This window comes from Podarcis melisellensis (genome assembly GCF_964234715.1).
Source record: "Podarcis melisellensis genome assembly, chromosome: 1".
Taxonomy (NCBI): Eukaryota; Metazoa; Chordata; class Lepidosauria; order Squamata; family Lacertidae; genus Podarcis; species Podarcis melisellensis.
The window spans coordinates 54,587,415-54,597,318 of record NC_138528.1 but is presented as its reverse complement, the minus strand read 5'-3'; positions in this window follow the sequence as shown (position 1 = coordinate 54,597,318).

The window sequence follows — 9,904 nt, the reverse complement described above, 5'->3', positions numbered from 1 at the left end:
TATGATTGCTTTGAAGAAGATGGGAATATCTCTGAACATTCATGCAGTGCATCACCTTTTAAAATGACAAAGGCCACCTGAAAGACCAAAAATGGATTCCAGGACTAGTCAGACCACAGAAAGCTGTTTTTTGTTTGTTTTTTTGTTTGTTGTTTAATTATCAAAGCTTTATTTGTTTTTGCACATTTTGGCCAGTTGGAATAATGTAGCATTGATTAAAAACACATTTTGCTTAAAGTAAGTCAAGTGAGTCATGGGGTTGACGGCAAAGCATAATTTTCCAAGCACTGCTCTCCCAAGTAGATATGGCCTCTGTGTATGTGTGTCTTCTTCTTAATGGAAGATGGCAGACAGCAGTGCTCCACCAGCTGTCATTGCAGCTTTGGTAGCAATGGACAACCCAGCAACACCGACTGACTGCTTCCCAGCGCTCCCAGCTGCTTCTCCTCCACCACTGGCGATGGCCGCTGCTGACATCATTTTTGCAGTTACAGATAGGTAGCCGTGTTGGTCTGCCATAGTCAAAACAAAAAAAATCCTTCCAGTAGCACCTTAAAGACCAACTAAGTTAGTTCTTGGTAAGTTAGTTCTTGGTATGAGCTTTCGTGTGTATCTGAAGAAGTGTGCATGCACACGAAAGCTCATACCAAGAACTAACTTAGTTGGTCTTTAAGGTGCTACTGGAAGGATTTTTTTTGTTTTGATCATTTTTGCAGCCAGAGAGCCAGCTGCAATTCCAGCTCCAGTGAAACCCGCTGCTCCCAGTGCTGCTGGAACAGCAATTGTGGCCACTGCCAAGCCGGCTACACCTCCCAAGACCATACCTGGAACACCTACCATGTTGGCTTTAAGAGACCCACTCTTCTCCTTGTTCTACTGAGTCAGAGCGCTGGTCCATTGTGCTCAGCACTGTATACATTGATCCCCATCTGGAGATACTGTGAATGGAATTCCCCAGTGTCACAGCAGCTAGAGGACCCAGTGTGCACCCAACTGGTAGGCCCAGGAAAAGAGGAATAAAAGCTTTTTTGGTTATTTAATGGTGAATCTAAGTTTTTGATCTGAAATCACCACCAAATCATAGTACAAGGCACAGCAAATAAACTGAATGTGCAAAGAGGGTTTGTTTTTTGCAAGGAAGTTGTGGTGAACCCTCTCAAATCCACACTTGACGAATCTATGTGAAAATCAAAACACCACCATCTTTTGCATTTTCCACTAATCCAAATTTTTCAAGGCTCTCCTCACTTTTATCATTTATAAAAATGCATATGTTAGGCAAAAGTGTGTATAAAAACAAACATATTAGTGAAAATAGCTTTCAAAATTGCAGTACGAATCAGGATAAAATGCTTGCAAAAATGTGTGCATTGGTCCATACTAGAAAGATTATGCCAGATGCCAGCTCAGTTGGCTCTCTGGTGCTGTTGACAGGCAACTTCAAGGCCCTTTCTCTCCCTTCTCATAGTTCTTTGTCTTCAAAATGGACTTGAACTTGACAGCCCCTTCAAACAGAGGAGCACCTGACATCCCTGCAAAGGAAAGGAGCATCTTCTGTGATGTAGGATATATGGTCACCTTAGCCAAGCTATGGGCTGCTTCTTCACATGTAAGCATGGTTTTCCTGGCAGAATGATTAGATTTTTAGCATTAGCTCACATAGAAAATGCTTAAGAACGCCTAATATATCTCAGTGAAGGTAAACATTGCATGTAAAAGCTATGATGTATGTATTTATTTAAAACCCATATCTCCTAGTTCTTTGCATCGTTTCATTTGACTCCACACATTTTTGATATGTCAAGCAATCATCCAGTAATAACAGCCGCATTTAAGATGAAAGGAGTGAGCAAAAATTTGATTGCTTAACCAAAAAAAGCTATTTGGCAAGGGGGCAGGGAGGGGATTTAAATATTTCCCCCCTCCTCCCACTTCAATCCCCAGTTTAATTTCTTGCAGAAGTGCCATTTGCTTTTGCCTTTCTTACATATGGAAAAATTCCTCATGTTAATGAAAATCATTATACTAGCAATATACTGCAGTATTTGTTTGCCTCCTTGAAAACAAAGGAAATGTTGCCCCTTGCTCCCCAGGCAAGGAAGAAGATGACTTTCTCCCCATTTCGCAAGATTTTGAAATGTGTAAGGAGTGTTTAATATTTGTCCAGCGCACAGTTCTAATATTGACTGATTTCTTTGGAAAGCGGCTTTACGTGCCGTTCTGGAGCTGCTTTACTCACGAGGAAGTTTGCAAATGCAGGGCTATGTGAAAGCTCGGAGGGAGGCTGGCATTGTTTCTTCTGAGTCTGGGTGGGAGCCTTTCTGGGCCCTGCCGTTCATCAAGAGTGTGATGCTTTTCCTTGGGAAATGTAGAGGCAGCAACATAGGCAGCTGCTGGGAGTGACCAGCCTATATTAGGGAGAATGTAAGGTTATGCTAGCAAGGTTATGCTTAAAATTCTACAAGGCAGGCTTAGGCAGTATGTGGACCAAGAACTCCCAGAAGTGCAAGCTGGATTTCGAAGGGGCAGAGGAACCAGAGACCAAATTGCAAATATGTGCTGGATTATGGAGAAAGCTAGAGAGTTCCAGGGGAAAAAAATCTACTTCTGCTTCATTGACTATGCAAAAGCCTTTGACTGTGTTGACCACAGCAAACAATGGCAACTTCTTAAAGAAATGGGAGTGCCTGATCACCTCATCTGTCTCCTGAGTAATCTCTATGTGGGACAAGAAGTTACAGTTAGAACTGGATATGGAACAACTGATTGGTTCAAAATTGGGAAAGGAGTACGACAAGGCTGTATATTGTCTCCCTGCTTATTTAACTTATATGCAGAATTCATCATGCGAAAGGCTGGGCTGGATGAATCGCAAGCCGGAATTAAGATTGCCGGAAAAAATATCAACAACCTCAGATATGCAGATGACACAACCTTGATGGCAGAAAGTGAGGAGGAATTAAAGAACTTTTTAAGGAGGGTGAAAGGGAAGAGCGCAAAATATAGTCTGAAGCTCAACATAAAAAAACCTAAGATCATGGCCACTGGTCCCATCACCTCCTGGCAAATAGAAGGGGAAGAAATGCAGGCAGTAAGAGATTTTACTTTCTTGGGTTCCATGATCACTGCAGATGGTGACAGCAGTCATGAAATTAAAAGACGCCTGCTTCTTGGGAGAAAACCAATGACAAACCTAGACAGCATCTTAAGAAGCAGAGACATCACCTTGCCGACAAAGGTCCCTCTAGTTAAATCTATGGTTTTCCCAGTAGTGATGTAGGGAAGTGAGAGCTGGACCATAAAGAAGGCTGATCGTCGAAGAATTGATGCTTTTGAATTATGGTGCTTGAGGAGACAATTGAGAGTCCCATGGGCTGCAAGAAGATGAAACCTATCCATTCTGAAGGAAATCAGCCCTGAGTGCTCACTGGAAGGACAGCTGAGGCTCCAATACTTTGGCCACCTCATGAGAAGAGAAGACTCCCTGGAAAAGACCCTGATGTTGGGAAAGATTGACGGCACAAGGAGAAGGGGACGACAGAGGATGAGATGGTTGGACAGTGTTCTCGAACCTACCAACATGAATTTGACGAAACTCCGGAAGGCAGTGGAAGACAGGAGTGTCTGGCGTGCTCTGGTCCATGGGGTCACGAAGAGTCAGACATGACTAAACGACTGAACAACAACAAAGGGTAAACAGAAGCAGTGAGATTTAGCTGGCCTTCCCTATGTCTGTTGTTCATGAAAATAGTTCTCATCTCACTTCCTCATCTCATTTCCTCACTGATGAACATGATGACCTAATTTGATGACTGCTGGCTGTAGCCTCTGAAGCATCCTTGTGCTGTAGCCTGTCTCCACTCAGCTGTGGGGCTTTTCACTATTATTCCTTAATACCTGGGTTTAGAATTTTAGCATCAGATCTGAGAGCTGCATAATCAGGCAGGGGAACAAAGACCTGTGCATCATTTGTGCAGGGGGTGGGGGTGGGGTTGCTCAGCACACTTACAACTTGGGGTACATTCCCCAGCACCGGGATCCTATTCTATTAACTACAATCTCATGAGTCATGAAATAATTCTCTATTTTAATTCTGAAATTGCATTTTGAAATTAAGCTGCATTCACACCAGGACTTTTCTACTATGCCCTCAAATATTATTTACTATTTTTAAAACAAACAAACAAACAAACATAACATCCTTATTGAAATAAAAGCTATATAAAGCTTGCTGATTACTTGGTAACTATTTGGTTGATCCAAATAAAGCTGTTATCCTGTTGTGGCTAGTGATCAATGCAGCTGAAAACATTATATAAACAAACACATTCACTTTAAAGCTTTTTTCTGGCCTTGCTCATTGCACACTCATGAAGTACCTCTGCAAAGTCTTTCCCTCCCCTTGAATATCCACTTAACCTCAGCTGGCTTAACTTTTCTTGCTGTGCCTCTCTCTACGTGTAAACTGGACATGTACTCACTTCAAGAAGGGCATGTAAATCTTAACCAACAGCAATAGCAATGGGTCTTATTGTTCCTTGGATCAATGTCCCTGATTTATTATGTTTGTCCCTCCCTCTTGTCTTTGCACAAGTCTGTGAGTAGGCATTCTTGAGAGTTTATATCTCATTTCTCTCTCTCAAACAAATGCTACATTTGTTGCACAAACACCCCGTCTTCATTCTAGAGAAGCAACTCATAGGTTAGAATATTGCTCATTCTCCAACAATGCTTCTGCTTTATCTTTTGCAAATCTCACAGGATTTGGACAAGAGGTGCACAGAGGCAGGGAAATAATTTTCCATAAATATAGTCCATCATGATCTACAGTTGGCCTCCGTTTTTCCTCACTCATGGTAATGGGGTTACAGCTGAACTGGGAGAGCCCTGCATCTCTAGCCTCCCTTCCCTCTATGCTTGGATCAGACGGGATTAGAAGCACTTGGTCCTCATTCTCCACTGGTTAATGAGCACTTACACTTCATAATGTGGGTGCCCTCTGAGGGATCGCGCGTGGTGCTACAGTTCCCAGGGAGCTTAGTGGTAAGGGGGGAGGGCTGGCTTGCCCCTCAGTGTTATTATTAAGAGGCTCATGCCCTGCCTCAGTAATTAGGCTTCTTGCTGGGAGGTGGGGCCAGCCCCATTTATAAATAGGGGGTGGAGCCAACAATAGCCAGGCAGTCAGCTCTGGAAATTCACCCTCCCTACCCTCCCTTTGTTTAATGTTTTCTTGTTTGCAAGTTAACTTTTTCTGCCTGTTTAGCGGGTGGTCTTTGACTGGTCGCTGTTGAAGGACCGGCGGTCTTTGACTGGTCGCTGTTGAAGGACCGGCGGTCTTTGACTGGTCGCTGTTGAAGGACCGGGAAGAAATTTTTCTGCATTGGCAGGTTTTGTCTTCCCCGTAGCAATTCGTCCCAACTTTGGCAGTTATGGCCTTGGATGGAATCCTTTAGTCTTTTCTTCCCTATAATGGTTATGTGTGTGTGAAGTGGTGATTGACCCCCCTGTGGCCGTGATTCCAGGGTCTCCTCTTAAAGGGGTTATATAATGGGTGTCACTGGCCATACACTGAAAGATTGTCAGTGAACTACCTTGTGTGCAGGGATATGGGCTCAGCTTCCTACCTACACTTATGTCTAGCACAGCACCCCCATACCCCATTTACCCTGATGTGCCCCAGTTCCCCCAGCTGGTGGGCTGGAAGGGATACACAGCCAAGGCCTAAGCCAAGGTCTTCCTACATTTGGAAGTTTGATAAAGTTGTGGCCTAATTTTAAATCCATAACGTTGTCAGAGTCCTTATTCCTTACTTATGAACCCTGGGGGCTGGGGCTCTTGCACCTGGTCGCAAAAAGCATTCCACGTACCATCAGAATGTCTGCCCGTGCTGGATATTGAAATCTCTAGACCATAGAAGGAAAATTGTGTGAAGAAACAAATTCTTCCTTTGCTACTATGCTAACACAGGAGAGATGATAATAATAATAATAATAATAATAATAATAATAATAATAATAATAATAATAATAATAATTTATTTATACCCTGCCCATCTGGCTAGTCTTCCCCAGCCACTCTGGATGGCTTCCAACAAAATATTAAAATACAGTAATGCACCACTATCATAAGTTGTTTAAGGAACACATCTGATCTCCATATGTACTGAGACTGGTTTGTATTCCATGTGTTTACTTGACAGGTGTGTGTCTCATGTCCTACAGACAGTGTTGCTGCTAGTGCTGTTACTGTGTACATTTCAGGTCCTTCAAATGTAGCAACTCTGCCTTGAACTTTCAGGGTACAGAGCAAGAGCACTGAAAAAGAAATCCACAATACACCTTCCATTTGACACATTTCACTGAATTTTTAGGTACGAACTTGGGAGTTCATTGCATGAAATAAATGCTCACATTTGATTTATAAATCTGGGAAGTGCTATTACCATTTCCACTCTATTTTGTATTTGTTTGTCTGAAACTAAATATCTAGAGAAAAGCAGCAGGTGGACAACAAAGAATATATATAAGCTCAGAGAATGAAATCAGACCCATGAGACATCTTTCAGATAAGAAAGTGAATCACAATAGCCAAATAATAATTCACTATCACTTCATTTGGAATTATGCTGCAGTGGATTTCCCCCTATTGTTTTGAGGTTTAAGATTATACTTCAATGTATAAAGCCTATGCTACAAGTGTTCTTTGCAGAGGCTGATGTAACAAAGACAGCGAAAGTATTTCCAGCATTCCAGTGGTGCTTGTGAAGCGCTTGCATCATTGAGCCCTTTAAACTGAATAACACACCGAATCACTTTTTATAAGAGGGAAGCAAGACCAGCTTGCTGGTGATCTTTGCACCCCAGGAAGCTGCCTCATATTAGCTCAGGATTGTATCCATGCTAGCAATGGCTTTCCAAGGTTTCAGATGGGGTCTTTTAAGAGCATAAGAATATAAGACAAGCCTATTGGCTCAGGCCAATGGTCTATCTAGTCCAACATCCTGTTGCCAAGGTGGCTGCCCAATGTTTGTGAGAAGCCTGCAAGCTGGACATGAGCGCAGAAGCACTCTGTCTATTTGCGATTTTCAGAAATTAGTATTCAGAGGCAAGAAGCTTCTGACAGCAGAGCCATTGACCTCCATGTCCTTTCTAAGCCCTACTTGGCAAAGAAGAGGATTGAACCTGAGAAATCATGCAAAACATATGTTCTGCCAGTAAGCGAATGCTTCCCACCATCTTTTGCCAGTGAGAAACAAAAATACCCATGTAGTGGAGGTACATTTCCCTGCCCACAACATAATGCACCCACTAATGAGAGTGAAATTTATGTATCTACGGAGAGGGGCTAATGCTAAGTGAGAAATGAGAACATAGGAAGATAGAACAAAGAAAGATTACTACTCAGAATATTTGTCCATCTAGCCAAGAATCAAGATGATAAAGAATATTTCAGCTCTTCTATTATAAGGCATGATCCAGTTCAAGGTTAATCACTTGTAAGTCCAACTTATTCCACTACGACAGTTAAAGACATCCTTGATCTTCATTTAGTCAGGAATGCACAAACACCATCCTGAGGATTTTGGATCTACTGACCAAAGTAGTTGTTGTTCTGTCATTCAGAATTCCTTAGTTCATCTGAAGTTGGAGCTTATAACAGAATTATGCTTCTGCTTCAATAAAAATCTAGCAGCAACAGCAGAAAGGTGTGCAGCTTAATTAGAGAAGTTCTAGCAGAAAATCTGCTTTGCATCCAATAGGTTCCAGGTTTAATCCCTAGCACCTTCACAAAGGGTTGGGATTGTCCCCTGTCTGAAACCCTAGATACCGGTAATTACTGCCAGGTAGCATGGACAATATTGACCTAGAAGGACCAGTGGTTGACTTCATATAAGGCAGCTTCCTATGTGCCTAAATTCCTCCTGAAAAATTTTGCTAGAGTATTTTGCCTGAGGAAAAAGACCCAAACTTACTTTGATTTTAGCAAAGTTTCAATGGCAATTAATAATTTGGGGCTGTGTCCAATGTTTGGTGAATGAACCAAATATATGTGGATATAACTGGTGCATGCAATATCTGTTCATCACTTGAACAACACAGCAGCTTTGGAAACGTTCCTCAAACAAATTTGACTGAAATTCTGCATTAGACATGAATTCATTTTCAGTGAAAGGTAAGGTTACTGGGATCTTTTTGTCTATCATATAAATAATCAAGTTTTCTGAAATTCATATATGGAGTCTGCAAAATTATGGAAAGAGCATAAAGTCATGGAAAGCCATCAAATTGGCATACCAACATTTCTCTGAAGGTTAAAGTTCACAATACAGTATTAAAGTCGCACTGAATTTGATATTACAGACATGAGAAGCAATGTCAATAGTACAGCTGCCCTTATAACGTTGTACCGCCAAAAGGTAATTAAATGCCTTGGATTTAAAAAAGGTAATAAAAAACCTATCAATTCACCCTGACTACTAATTAATTGGTTAAAAAGAAACGTGATAGCACCTACTTAATCTCTTACAGGAAACAAATCAAGAAAAGTAAGTATATGGAGAAAGGAAAATGCAAATGTAAATGACACCACCATTTTATCAATGCATACCATTTTCTTCATTTAGCTGTCCTATTTCACAAGGAAGGTGAGAACATGTGTCCCTCTGTAACATTTCAGTTTTTTAAATTAAATATAGAGAGAAAATGAAAAATAAGAGCTGAAAACAATATAGATAGATCACAAATGTTTTCAAAATATGCCACGCCAAAAGAAAACAGCTAAAATAATATTGTATTATCTTGGAAAGTCAAATGCATTCCTAGATTGCAGCAGTGTTCCTGAAAAATAACCCTGAGTACCTTTTTTTCTTTTAAAAACAATTTCTAACTAGTTCAGAGAAGGCACTCTCAAGAGGCAAACCATTGACTGTTTGCTGTTCCTTACAGAAAAAGAATATATTCAGTCTCAGTGACTATTAGCCAGAATGGCTATCTTCTCCCACAAAGGATACTGCAAAGTTGGATAGAGAGCAACTCCTTTATGAAGAAAGGTTGCAGCATTTGGGACTTTTTAGTTTCGTTTAGAGAAAAAGTGTGGAAGAGGCAACATGATGGAAATTTATAAAATTATGCGTTGCATGGTGAAAGTGGACATTAAAAGTTTTCTCTCATAATACTAGAAATTGTGGCCTTCCAATGAAGCTGAATGTTGGAAGATTTCGGACAAATTAAAAAGTACTTCTTCATGCAGCACAGAAACTTGCTCCCAAAGGAGACAGTAATGGCCACCGACCCTAGATGGCAATAAACGAAGATTAGACAAAATCATGGAGGAGAGAGCTATTAATGGCTCCTGGCCACTACGACTATCCCCTATCTCCACAATTTGAGGCAGCAGTGTTTCAGAACTACCAGGGTGGAGAGTGCTCTTATGCTCAAATCCTGCTTGCAGGTTTCCCATGGACATCTGTTTGACCACTGTGAAAACAGGATGGTGGGCTATTGGCCTGATCCAGCACAGCTGCTATGATGTTCTTATGTTTACCGTCTTTTGGAACAGTCCATATGTTACAGCCCTGGAGTAGAAAGCAATGTGCAGCTATAGCCTACATATACGGTGTGCACATGTGTGTTGTTAAACAGCTACTTGAGTATCAATTAAATACTTTATGCTCACATACCTTGGTTTTGTAAACTTTTTTTAGGTCATCACTCAAATGTTTCACATTCATTCTGGATGGGCAACAGCTGTGCCCCCCCCCATTGTGCAATAAAAAGACAACTGATTCTACAAAGCTCCTCGCCAGCATTGTTCCATTGCTGGAATGAAATTGAGGGGCTTTTCATTTGACAGTATCAACTATTCATCAGTAGCCCTCGGGCCTACACCACGCGTTGTTGCACGC